The 12,541-nt window shown below is 37.6% G+C and overlaps 1 protein-coding gene and 1 long non-coding RNA gene across 5 annotated transcripts in view; both read right to left on the bottom strand.

The window, feature by feature from the left end:
• The window catches only part of LOC141397934 (uncharacterized), a 131,283-nt gene that overhangs the window by 13,024 nt on the left and 105,718 nt on the right, over positions 1–12,541 (bottom strand). The gene's annotated exons all lie outside the window — the stretch shown is intronic.
• LOC141396619 (uncharacterized) lies at positions 9,072–12,031 on the bottom strand. The gene is made up of 3 exons (XR_012411204.1): positions 10,882–12,031; positions 10,694–10,801; positions 9,072–10,552 (listed from the first exon to the last, which is right to left on the bottom strand). It is a non-coding gene; the product is annotated as an uncharacterized lncRNA (long non-coding RNA).

Raw genomic sequence — 12,541 nt, forward strand, 5'->3', positions numbered from 1 at the left:
AACGTTGGATAGTCAACTATATGTGTGGACGCCAGTCTTACGTGGAATTCAGGAACTAGAAGTACAAACCCCGTAGAGTGAAACAGGGAGTTCCCCAAGGTGGGGTGATATCTCCGGAACTGTTTAACCTCTACCTCTCCTGTATTCCGCCCCCTCCAGACGGCATCGAGATCGTAACGTATGCGGATGATTGCACGATCCTGGCGTCGGGTACCTATCCTGATGACATCTGTGAGAGACTGAACAACTATTTAACCGATCTCACCACCTTTTTCCATTCGAGGAATATGCAGATTTCCGCCACAAAATCAACAGCCACTCTGTTCACCACATGGACAGCGCAGTTTGGAAGAGAATTGAATGTCGTTGTCGACGGCAGCAGAATTCCGACCACAAACTGCCCCAAAATTTTAGGGGTCACATTCGACACTACTTTCACGTCGTGCGAGCACGCCACAGCTATCTGCGACAAACTGAAGAGTAGGAACAAGGTCCTCAAGTTCCTAGCCGGCAGCACTTGGGGTGCAGATAAAGAAACCTTGTTGACCACATATAACGCGATAGGTCGGTCTGTGGTAAGTTATGCGGCGGCAGTCTGGTCCCCGAGATTATGTGATACGAATTGGAGAAAGATTCAAACTTGCCAGAATGCCGCCCTGAGAACAGGAACAGGGTGCCTCCTCAAATCTTCAGTGGACTTACTACATGAGGAGGCAAAGATTCTTCCTGTAAAGCAACACAATGAGATGCTTTCGTTGCAGTACCTGCTTGGGTGTTACCGTGTTAGCCATCCCAATCATCATCTTGTGGTTAGGCCCGGCACATACAGGCAGATCAGGAAGGATATCCATGCTCTAGAGGGAGAGGTCCAACGATACAGGAGAGAACCCCTAGATCAACAAGCGTATCAAGCAGGTTTAAATAGCAACACGGATGCAGTTGCCAAGGCCTTAAGCAGTTATAGTGTGAATAAAGTCCTCGAAATACATCCCCCATCTATTGCAGCTGAGGAGCGTCAGCTGTCACGACAAACTAGAGTAGTTTTGGCTCATCTACGCTCGGGATATTGCAGTCGCCTAAATTCTTATTGGGCGGAAATCGACCGCGCCGTGCAAGACATCTGCCCAGTATGTGGCATGGGCCCGCACGACACAAAACACCTTTTCAACTACCCAGCCAACCATACTCATCTAACTCTAGTGGATCGGTGGTTAGATCCCATCGAAGCAGCCACTTTCCTGGAACTGGAGATAGACCCAGAGCCAGATTGAACAAAAGAACGAACATACAAACATAATAACAAACACTGTTACAACAACAACAAACAAAGTAGTTTTGGCTCAACTACGTTCGGGATGGTGCAGCCGTCTAAATTCCTATAGGGCAAGCATTCATGACACCGTACAAAACATCTGCCCAGGATATGGCACAGGCTCGTACGACACATTGTACATTTTCAAACCTGCCCAACTAACTCCAGAAGTTTCGTGGCTACAAACCATTGAAGCCGCCACATTCCTAGAACTGGAGTCAAAGCCAGAAAAGAGCCAGCAGAAAAATTAACATGCAAACATACTACTGGGCTTTACAAGATGGAAACGGGAACATGCGTCTACAGCGATACCCTCAACTTACGACTCTCATACAAGTTCAACGAAATTTGCAGTGTCTTCAAGCTGAGATTTTTGCAATCAAAAAAGCCGCAGAACTGAATATCAAGAACTGAATAAAAATCACTCCTCAAGCTGCTTTAAACGTCATCCTGGATCTCCAACCTCTGGACATCCTAATCCAGTTTCAGGCGGCGAGAACTGCTTTTAGACTCCGGGAGTCAGGGTGTTGGCGTGGTTCATACTTTGTACACTCGACTGTGGACGGTCTGGCAATTTACACAGACGGGTCCAAGATGGAAGAAGGTACTGGCGCTGGCGTCTACTGCGAGAATCCACTAATAAAAAACTCATATAAGCTTGACGATAATTGTAGTGTTTTTCAGGCGGAGATTCTTGCTAACAAGAATGTAGCTGAATTGGTGAAATGGCTTGAAGGCAGTCTTACACGACATCGTAAAGCTATGTTGGGTTCCGCGTCATAGCAACATCATGGGAAACGAGATAGCAGAGGAACTGGCTCGAGGTGATTCTAGGTCTATCGACTTATCAGTTGATGAAACCGTTCGGCCACCGATGTGCCACTACATCGCCAAATTTCGGGAGATCTTCAATGAGAAAGAACATCAAAGATGGCTATTGGAACCTGGTTGTAGGGTATCCAAGGCAATCTGGCCTGTGGTTTCTCGTCGAAGAACGGCTTCCCTCCTCTCACTTGATAAGTTAGGAATGAAAATCGCGGTGGGACTTATAACAGGCCACTGCAGAGTGAGGTCCCTAACTTCAAAATGGGACGACAGTGGCATTGTCTACTGCAGACTATGTGAAGATGCGGAGGAGATAGAGACTGTAAAACATCTGCTTTGTTGTTGTTGTTGTAGCATATAATGCTGGGTTGGCAGCCGCTGGCCAAAACACTTTTGGTTTCGGGTCAATCCGGTACGTAAGAACCCGCTGCCGTGGGATCTGCTTTGTAGGTGTCCCATGTTGCAAACAAGGAGATACCGTACACTAGGCAGATATGAGATAGACACTCTAACCTTCCTGTCTAACATAGATCCCATCGCCCTACTCAACTTTACCAGACATCAAGCATGGCTTGGCAAAGTTCCTTAACAACCCTTAATAATCAGACTCTTTTCACTTTCCAGGTAATTCCTTGGCGTCAACCTCTACATCTCCCACACTCACCATCATCTCATCATCTCTATCCTATCATCCTCATCTCATCAAGCTGCATCAACACTCTATCATCTCCTTCGCCTTAAATCATCTCAACAACACACCTCCATCATCTTTAAATAGCCTACACAGGATGAACACAATGGACCAACGGTCTCCGAGTGAAGCAGTCACCTATTCTAATAGAGGGCTGAGCATCTAAGCTAACCTAACCTATAGTGATATGATAGTTAAGTAACCCTCTTAAATCACTCAAGTCCCACACTATCAAGTCTGCGGCGATTCGGCAGTCGTTACTTTGTGTTGGGTCAGGGGTGTTGCAATGACGAAGGAATCGAAGGAACTAAGGAAATGAAATAGCAGATGAATTGACACATTGCGGATCGAAGTCAGACGACATGGAAGTCGACAACGCAATTAAGCCAACTCTGCACCACTTCATGCGGCAGCTAGAACAAAGATGTGGGGATAAGGCTAGCCAGATCTGCCACAATGAACCTAGTTGTAAGGTATCCAAGGTAATCTGGCCAATCCTCTGCAAGCATAGAATTACGTCGCGACTTTCCATGAAGAAATCCGACTTGAATTTCTACGGGCAACTGCATAATAAGACCAATATCATGCAAAGGGGAAAGAGACAATATTGCTGATTATGCGAAGATAGAGGAAGAAACAGAGACAATAGAGCACTTTTTATGTCGCTGTCAAACGTTCACGACCCTTTTCTGTCTCTGACAACCTTCTGCTAAACCGTGCCAATAAGCGTGCTTCTTCGAAGGGAATACCAGATGACGATTATTATTAGACGTTTCAGGGTGTTGAAACGGATGTGTTAAATCATTCATATTAAAATGATGCATGTCACACAAATCATCCAATAAAGCATCCTATCAACGGAAGCAAAGTAAAGAGTGTCAGATCTCTATTTCTGGAAAACTGAAATGATACTAAAACAATGCAACACTGATGTCGCAAGGACTTATAAGGTACAGATATTTATGTATACAAAGATGGTTCGGGAATTTATCGGTCTTCGCATCTGAACAGTTCTTGAGCTGATAAATCCCCGAAATATTATTCCAAAATCTTTTATAATCTCGCAAAATCTTTTATAATCTTATAATATGCAACAGGGGAAACGAATACACGTTTCAAAATAGAATCAGGGGGAGGTTATAGACATAACCCTCATTACTAAAGACGAATCTCTTATCAGTGACTGGAGTACAAGTATCTTTCAATAAGTACAACAGTGAAATAAAGAAGGCTAAACGCAGATCATGGGTCTGCTTTAGCGAGTCTAAAGAGGGAGTAAAGGATGTAGCCAGGTTTCGTAGAGTACTGTCGAAGGACCCCAAATCCATCGGCAGTATCAAACGGGATGATGGCACATGGACTAACTCCGGTCTAGAAACTCTGGATCTCCTAGCCAAAACCCACTTTCCCAACTGCATGGATGCACCAGATCGCTCAGCCGATCCACCTATGTGCAACCAAGCCACAGGGGAAGTGAGTGTCATCGAGGAGATTATAAGTCACACAAAGATAGCATGGGCAATAAACACTTTTAAGCCTTTTAAATTACCTGGTCCAGATGGTATCTTCCCTGCAATGATACAAAATGCACTGGAGGTGTTGATCCCACACCTGGATCACATTTATAGGGCCTGTGTACGTCTATCGCTCACTCCGGTTCTGTGGAGGGAGGTCACGGTGACATATATCCCCAAAGCGGGGAAGTCAAGTCACACGCTTCCCAAAGACTATAGACCAATCAGCCTATCTTTCTTTAGAAAGATTGCTTGATCTAGGAAAAAGGTCCAAGCTTGAAAACAGTATTATAAGTCCTGCCCAACACGCCTACATCAAAGGCAGATCGGTGGAGACTGCACTAAATGAAGTCGTTGGTTTAATCGAGAGGAATATGATGGGCTCAAATTATACGTTAGCAACGTTTATTTATGTAGAAGGCGCCTTTAATAACGCCAAACTCGAATCCATCCACAATTCACTCATGAACTTAGGTGTTTCCACTACACTGATCAATTGGATCGATGGAATGCTTAGCGGCAGGATAATCAATTGAAATATCGGTGAGACCTCCATTCGGAAGTCTGTCACCAGGGGCACACCACAAGGTGGCGTACTGTCTCCACTGCCGTGGCTCATGGTGATTAACGAAATACTTAAGTAATTTGACCAACAACGTATAAAAACAGTAGCTTATGCTGATGACGTGGTCATAATGATCACCGGGAAGTTCCCACAAACGCTATCGGAACTCATGCAAGGAGCTCTAGCCAATTTATCAAGATGGGCACACAACAATGGACTTGGGGTGAACCCATCTAAGACAGAGCTGGTTCTATTTACGAACAAGAGAAAAGTCAAACCATTCACCCTACCAACGCTGGATGGAGTGGCCCTAAAGCTCTCTCTAGAGGTCAAGTACCTTGGCATTATACTGGACCACCAACTAACGTGGAAAAGGAATGTCGAAGAACGTGCCAAGAGAGGCCTTATAGTCCTTTATTCATGCAAGAACTCTATTGGTAAGAGTTGGGGTTTGAAACCCCAGGTCATCCGCTGGATTTTTACGGCCATAGTTCGCCCTATTCTGACTTATGGTTCATTGGTATGGTGGAATGCACTAAGTAAGACATCCCTTCTCCACAAGATTAATACCGTTCAAAGAGCGGCATCTCTCTTAATTACCGGTGCCACTCCACAGGCTGCCCTCAATGTATTACTGGATCTTCATCCGATGAATCTCGTGGTGCAAGAGTTGGCAGCAAAGAGTGCTGTCCGACTCAAGGAGATAAGCTCATGGCGCAACTTCGACTATGGCCACGCTGTTATTTTACGACGATCTGGACTATCAGTGGGATTGGAGGTAATCAGTGACTATATATCACCACAATTACACTTCGACGAATTTGAAGTTCGGATACCTGATAGAGAAGCCTGGACCCACAACTCCCCACCTCTACCCGGTATAGAGTTTTATACCGACGGATCAAAGATGGAAGGGGGAACAGGAGCGGGCGTCTACAGCGATACCCTCAACTTACGGATCTCGTACAAGCTAAGCGAAAATTGTAGCGTCTTCCAAGCCGAAATCTTTGCGAAAGCAGCAGAGTTGATACAAAACATGGAAGGGGACATAGCTGGACCGGTACAGAATAAGATCAATGACCTGCAAATGGGATAGAGATGACTCCACGGACTACTGCAGATTATGCGAAGATGAAGAAGAAACAGAGACGATTGAGCACTTATTATGCCGTTGTCCAATGCTCAGGACCAGAAGAATCCAAACAATGGGTGAACATACAATATCATCTTTGACAAAATTCTGCCAAGCCTAGCCGACAACACTGCTTCTTCTCGCCAAGGGTCTGAAGTGGCTTCAACATGAACGAACTACAGCATCTTAATATGGCAAAACCTCCTTACTCGCTCTCCTTTCATAAATAATTTCTCAATTGTCTTTCAATCCATAGCACTTACTTAATTATTCTTATTTCTTACTTCTTAACTCGATACCTTCTATGCAAATTAAACACCTGCATGGATACAACTGAATATATCAGTTCCGACATTTTTCAACATTGAGTGAGTATGGATATGTAGAATGTAGTTTCAGTTACAAGTTGATACTGATACTTTTTCAAACAGGTATGATATGAGTTGGTATAGACAGAAAAAAAGGAACATATTTGTTTATATCTGGTTTGTACAAACTGATATAAATGGATATTCGTGTGATACAATAAGTATTTATTGTATGTAGACCAAACAAAATAGGAATTGAAATAGAAAAATTCCCACAGAGCTGAATTTTCGTGGAAATGTAGGATTTGTCATTACAAATAAGGTCCTAAATACTCTGTTGATCCCATGCGTGCAAAGAAACTTATTCATGGTCATAGGTCATATTTTTGGGTTTTTATATATCTCAAAAACTGTGAGCCTTACCAAAAAGTGACTAAAGCAAAAGACAACGACCGTAAAATTCTCTATAAGATATCGCGTTCCAAAAAGTCACATAATAATGATATGCACATATAAAGCACCTATAACTTATTTGACCCGAAAGTCAGGTTACAAAATCTGGTTAGACATGGTGCTACTTCAGAATCATTCCATGGACCAATAACAAATTCTGCATTATGAAAACCATTAGGAATAACAAAATCGTTTAATTTGTTATGGAGGGTATATTATGTTTGTCATTCTGTTTGTAACTCCTCGAAATAATAATTTAAGATCATATAAAGTGTATATGTTCTTTATCAGCCTGCTTCTACACCGATATAGCCCCATGACTGTACTTCTGTGGAAATGACTTTAATGTCCGAAGTATGTCGGTGGATAATACTTCGGTAAATGTATTGTAGGTCCATTCAGCTTGGAACAACCCCTACCTTACAAAGTGACGCGTCGTTTTAAGGGCTTTTGAAGGTATTATTCTCTTAAGGTCAATCCCCGACCAGAACAACAACATTTTCGGCGGTGGTGGCCTGAGTATTTCAGCCATGAAAACTTATTTACAAGTTGTGTCGTAAGATACTCCGTTCGGGCTCGGACTTGATATGGAAGAAGTATCCCTTTTCCTTCCATGAAAACTTATTTACAAGTTGTGTCGTAAGATACTCCGTTCGGACTCGGCGATAAAAGTAGGTCCCATATCATTGTGCCAATATGAATCGCCGTGCACTCATTGATATGGAAGAAGTATGCCTTCTCCCTTTCGGGATGTTGTAGGCACATATAATATGTAAGTATTTGTTTAAACTAATGTGAATGCTATAGCATTCATTTTCATGGTGACGTAGGATGACGTGAATGCTATAGCATTCATTTCCAAAGTCAATTTTTAGTCATTTACTTGTATACAATCGAATGTTTTTGTGATTAATGTACATAATACGACTAATTTCATAAATATCCATAGTACAATAAATAAAAAATTATAATAATATTAATAGTTAATTAATAAATACAAATAAAAACTAATTCTGAAAGAAATTGGGTGTCATTTTTTGCACCTCTCTGAGTTTTTTTGCGTCCGCGAACGTGTTAAAAATGTAACAAGCTACCACTTCCCTTCTGGAAATAAATTGGTTTAAAGGTATTTTAAACCTAGTTTTAAATTAACCACAAAAAACGCTTCAATATAACAAAACTATTTGCAATAAATATTTGGAATATAATAAAACTATTTTTGATAAATATTCGCGTTTTCATTATTAGGTCGGAAACTTTTCTAGTAGCCCTCGTACATTCCACTCACTGAACCCAGAAAAACATTCGAATTGATGCGTTCAGTTATAACAGTTCATGTCTTTAATATTTATTTATCCCCTAAATAATAAAAATGTTTAAACATTTTATTTTTTATGAAATTTTCCTTAGAAGTTATTCACACAAGCCTGTTACACCTATAGTATCTGTTGGTATCTGTAGTATTTGAAAAATATCTGTTGTACAACAGATACTTGAGAACGAAAAAACAAATAAAGTTCTCACTCGTTCATATACAACACAGAACTGTTTCTAACAGTAATGTTATTGTGAGTATACACAACCCAAACAATAACATAACTGTTACACTCATTCCCACATTTATATCATATTATATCTGTTATGTATATGATATATCTGTTTCGTTGATATAAACAGTTATACCATTGCACGTGTTTAATGCAAATATTTCTTTTCTTGTCTCCTACCCACACTATAGGATGAACACAATGGACCATAAGGTCTCCGAGTGGAGTGGCTGTCCAACACGACAGCTGCGCGTCCTTTAACCTAACCTAACCTAAGACCTATCGCATTTCATGTTCCGTTATAAGAGAATAGTCAGGGTCATTGAAACGTTTGTTGTTACACCTTGAAAAAGAGCAGACCTTAAAGTTAATTATTGGTCTGTTCCAGAAATGCCAAAATCTACTATTTTTCGATATTATTGTTATCGAAGTAAAAATGTAGATTCTTGCATGTTCTGGAACATACAATATTGACCATTATTATATGTTTCCTTTTACTATTGGATGGATTTGAAAACACAAAATAAACCAATTTGGGGCAGTAAAGCTATAATTTTTACATAAAAAGTTAACGGCAAGAAGGTCCTCCTTGAAATTTAATAATCACTTTTAATTTTATGTTAAAAGGTGCGCAATAAATCTGATCGAAAATCCAAACTGTAACAAAAGAAAACTCATAATAATGGGGGTATATGTTACAAGACTGAGAACTTAATTTTTATAATACTTTTTTTTTTTTTTTTTTGTAAATTAAGTTTTGGAATAAAAATCATATTACTATTTTTGAGATATTTCATTAGAGAATCTAATTACTGTCAACCACTGCGAAGCCTGTTTTCTTACCAGTTATATTCTGGTATGTGATGGATGCCGGGTCGAATTGAAATTGTATGTATTTCAATTGTCTTTGATGATAAATTTATATTTCTTTAGGCAATGTTTTTAAAATTAAACAAAAATGAAACAATAAGCCACATTTGAGATATCGCACTTGTTCAACAAAAGGGTAGTAACTCAATATTATATATTTTTCATACAAAAAACTGTTGTTGAGTGGTAACTCTGAAGACTTGAAGAGTGGCATAACGGTATTTTTTGACAAAAGAGTAAAGGGAGATTTTTAAAGTGGGTGGAGATGATATCGCTTTTTAATAAAAAGTGAAAAAGTCAAAATTTTAAGTTACTACCAGTCAAGTCCAAATGTTTTCCATCACATACCATTTTAGAAGTGGTAATACATTTAAAATATGAATCAACAATTCGTGGCAGCCATATTGCTGCTATAGAATTTGGCATGACAAGGCGGCAATCGTTGACCGAGTGCGACTCGTGTCCTATGCACAATGTCTTAAAAAAGTCAGGACTCACTTTTAAAAGGAAAAAGTAATTGGATAGTAATCGGATTCCATAAAACAGTCTTGAGTATAAAATAATTCTTATATAAAAATATAGCTACAATTAATTGATAAATACTAATCAGAACTTATACAAAGTTATATAATCTAGTATCGACACATTAAAGTAGAGTTTGGAATATAGTTGTATATATATGTATATATCAAATAATAATAACAATAACATTTGTTAAGATAAAGAATCTTTTCTTTTTCTTTAATATTTAACACAACAGTTTACATAAACTTTTGTAGATGTTATAAAACTTGTTCACATGTTTTGACATATAAAAGATTCAATAATATTTTAGAATGTTAAATTACCAGTACGTAATCATGTTTTTATCAGTTCAATATCAACATTTTGTATATAAAAAAATTGTTTGTTTTCTCCTCCAAAAAGTTAATAATTGTTATTTGTTAATAGACTTAATAAAATGTTAATTTTTGTTTTAGTTGGTGTTACTATGTTTGTGTTATGTGTTAAAATATTTGATAATAAATAGATAATTATTTAAAATGTAAAAAATGTAGATATGAAATTGTTAGATATTTTTTTTAATTGGAGCCAACACTCCAATAATTTACCAGAACCCTTGTTTTCAATACTCTTCATTAAGGCAATAGACAACAAATAAATAAAAACTAGTTTATACAGTACTTTTTCATTAGAGATCTCTAAATAGATGGGAGAACAAGTTTTAAGGGGGTTTTGTAACATTGTCCGGTCACACAAAGAGCCTGGGGACCACATGTCCTTTAGAGTAAGTACCAAGTCTTTTAAGCATTAAAGCTGCAGCTGGTCTTTAAACTATATAAAATGAGATATTTTGGAAAAGAGGGAGAGAGAGAGAAAAAAAAAGAGAAAATATACATAGATATAATATTTTCATCGTTGAAGGGGTTTAAGAAAATAAAAATTTAAGAAAAAGAAAAATAAAAATTTAATTACATTCAATATACCCCATTTTAGTTAGGAGCAAAGTAATTAACATGGTGGGTTTGGGTTTGCTGCGATTATTTTCTGGAGGCTGAAATGTAAATTTAAAATTCTCTATAGCTGAAAGTAAAGAAGAGCAAACAAAATAGTAATTACTGGATAAAAATTCCCCAACCCAATGGAATTACAACGCTACGTACCTGGTGCTCCACATAACCTTCATCCTGCCATATTTTCTTGTTTGATTGGGGGGTATATAAATCAGCATTGTAGTGTCCAGCCAGCAGCTTAGTATTCCGATGATCCATAAACGTTGATATTTATATGTTTTTCTTGGGAACTCCATCTTCATTTTGATCTTTAATTCCACACATCCATTCAGAAATCTCATAAAATAACGCGAACCTAACTCTCTTACACTCAACCCTCACATTTTGGCTTTAGTAATAATATATGAAAAAAATAACTAAAACTAAACTACAACAAAACTAAATATAATGAAATTTTGATCTCGCTCTTCAGCAGGCGAAGAGGAAATTATCTTCCGAAAATAATAATAAAAATTAAAAATTCTAATAAAGCATTATAAATGTTTTACATACTTTACACAAAGTGTAATATGGTTACAGATTGTTATGAAATAACCATTTACATTCTATAAAATGTTATGTTTAAAATAAAATCTTATTTGAAGTGTTATTTTGTTATAAAAATATTGTACATTGTTTTACATTGATTACAAAATTAAAAATTGAAACAAAAGTGTAATTTGTGTGCTTAACACTGCTGTACAAATAACATACGCTAGTAAAAATAAAAATTAACAACAATATACATAAATTTATTGTACCAATCCAGGCGCCTTTTTGAAGAATTTCTCCTTCACTTCAAATTAATTTTATGGCCAGTACCAACATACTGGCTGCGTCTATTGCAATTTTCAAAGGAGTATTTCATTATTGTTATGTAAAATACATATTATTGTTAAGTAAATATAATTATATTTAAAATTTTGACAAATATTCGTATTTACATCCAAAGAATATAACAATAATATATTAGAAGCTATTGCCCTGATGGACGCGTAAAGACTGCATGTTAAAATATAAAATATTTTGTATTTTCTTATAAGATATTAGCATGCAAATAATGAAATAATGGATGAATGAATTGTACACCTGAACTGCATTAAATTTTAATAAATATTCATTTTACTTTCAACTGAAATTATTTAAAATTCAAAAAAAGGCTAGATGTTAGCTACTATGATCCTTTTCAATATCAAAATCAATTAGAATTGCGAAAAAGGATTTAATAAATAATGATTCAGCGGTAAGATTCAATAAATTACACTATGCAACACTGAAAATGCAAACAACTTCTAGTATGCATTTTTGGAAAGTACATATTGAGACTTAAAAAAAACCCTAGTAGGGTTTTGTCCTGTCAGATCCAGTTCGGATTTGATGGCCTCATCTAAACCGGGCTAAATACACTCTTTTTTGCAATTTATCGGGCCTTTATCTCAGAAACGATTAGGAATTCGGTCTTGCTGTCTTTGGCAATATTGTAGCCCTAAACTAGTAGAACTTATATTTTGAACAGACTACATGAGAAAAACTCCATCTAGGACATCAAAATCGATAAAATAAGTTATTGGCCATGTTGGCTTTTTTATATTACAATTGATGAATAAATGAAATGAAATGAAATATAGAAAATGTTACATAATTGCTGAAATCCTGGTCAGTATCAGCTAAACTATTGGGAGTTGAACCAAGTAACCTCTTGGAAAATATTCCAAATAAAGTTCTCGGCAATTCTTCAGAAAATTCTGAAACTCTACAATGCTTTCTTCAT

Source organism: Musca autumnalis, unplaced genomic scaffold (genome assembly GCF_047663935.1).
Source record: "Musca autumnalis isolate F117 unplaced genomic scaffold, ASM4766393v1 scaffold_3, whole genome shotgun sequence".
NCBI classification, from domain to species: Eukaryota; Metazoa; Arthropoda; class Insecta; order Diptera; family Muscidae; genus Musca; species Musca autumnalis.